This window comes from Solanum verrucosum, unplaced genomic scaffold (assembly GCF_900185275.1).
Source record: "Solanum verrucosum unplaced genomic scaffold, falcon-dt-bn FXZP01000157.1, whole genome shotgun sequence".
NCBI classification, from domain to species: Eukaryota; Viridiplantae; Streptophyta; class Magnoliopsida; order Solanales; family Solanaceae; genus Solanum; species Solanum verrucosum.
In genome coordinates this window covers 2,073,468-2,075,168 of record NW_026020185.1, presented here as the reverse complement: position 1 = coordinate 2,075,168, position 1,701 = coordinate 2,073,468, and the positions used below count along the sequence as shown (strand labels likewise).

At 34.9% G+C, this 1,701-nt stretch overlaps 1 long non-coding RNA gene across 1 annotated transcript; it reads left to right on the top strand.

The window, feature by feature from the left end:
- Positions 1 to 901: 901 nt before the first annotated feature.
- Positions 902 to 1,491, top strand: LOC125829329 (uncharacterized). Its single transcript, XR_007443087.1, has 3 exons — positions 902 to 960; positions 1,209 to 1,335; positions 1,424 to 1,491. It is a non-coding gene; the product is annotated as an uncharacterized LOC125829329 (long non-coding RNA).
- Positions 1,492 to 1,701: the final 210 nt, after the last annotated feature.

Below are 1,701 nucleotides of genomic sequence, written 5' to 3'. Positions count from 1 at the left end.
CTTTGTGGTCATTTTACATTAGTGTTATACATACCAGCTTTGATGACAGAATGTAACCATCAGGTCTAGGTGCCTTATCAGAAGCACATTATCAGTCTCTTAAAAGGCTTCTACAGTTCCCTAATATCCTTTTCTTTGATTGTATTTCTGAAGCTCATTATTTGTGTAAATCTTCTAACCAAACTCAATGATAACTATTTCACTCTTTTATATGCAGGCATAAGTTTTTTCACTTGATCTACAAGCTTTTTATAGGTATTTTTAATATTTCAGCACACTTCGGTGAGATAGCTTAATTTGATTTATACTAGTGATAAATGTTTGACTCTAGTTTCTGGTTTTGCAATATTTATCTTTTTGGTCGAACAAACTGTTTGGTGATAGTCATTTGGTAGTCTCCTTTCATTCTCATACAACATGATATTATGTGGGTCTGCCTGTATCTTGTTTTGACATTGGATAAGTAGCTCCCATGCCTATTGTGTTTGTAGTTCCACATCACTGAAAGTTTCTTTATTTTGACATAAACATTTTTCAGGAAGCCAACTACATTGTTATATTTTTCAGGAAGCCAACTACATTGTTATATTTTTTTTATAGGTATGGATCGAGGCAAAGGTTGTGGGAAGTCCTTTGGTAGGAGTAGTCTTGCTATTCATGTAAGCATGCCAACTATTCCGATGCCCACTATAATTATCCTCAACAAGGTGGTACCACAACCGTTGAAACATCAGCTCGAAGTACCACCACAACTATCTCTGAGACACCTCCAGTTACACCAAATCAGAGTAGTCCCATAATTCAGGGTCTGTCTACTCAGAGCATCCCAACAGGTCGTAGTAATCCAATTGCTGAAGGTGATCTATCTACTCAAAGCAACTCAAGAGTTCATACAAACACAGTTGATGCTGATTCTAGTAGTAACCACTCACAGACCCTTATTTTTATAAGTTTTGGAGGGTTAGTCCACTCTTTTACTTTTATCCTCATAACTTGTTTATACTTAAGTGTAGTTAATACTGGTAATCTTTGAATCCACAAGTTCGAGTAAACAAATTATAATTTAAGGTTCCATGTTAAGCAATGCTAATTGATGGATCTGAAAAATCAGCAACCTACTATAATTTGAGTATTCTTTTTGTTAGCACTCACATATATAATGTCTGATTTATAATAAAACTCCAAATAATGTCTTCAAATTTACACAGGTTGGAACCTTCTATAATATGCTCTAGTTTCATAACCAAGTCTTTCAGAAATGATGTTGATCCCAATGGAATCAATTGGAAAAGTGTTTCAAACGATGTAAAAGATGGTTATTTTGGATAATTTAAGGTATTACGTTTCATCGTAGATAAGTTTGGAAAGTGTATTCATACTTATAGATAGGATATTGATATATTACTTTCAAAATTTATTTCAGAAAAAATTCTATTGGGATGTTTCTATTAGTGAAAGTGAAGTGAAGAGACACTGGTTGGTCAAGGCGGCTAGAAAATACAAAAAAATTATTTCTAAAATAAAAAGGGGAGGAGTTAGGCCAGTTTTTGCACCTAAGCATGTTTGGGAAAGATGGACACAACTTTGGGGAAGTGATGAGTCTAAGAAAAAGTCAGAAACAAATACAAGGAATCATCGTGGCGGTCGTGAAATTGCTACTGGGACTCACACAGGTGGCTCCATCTCAATTGGAGAGCATCG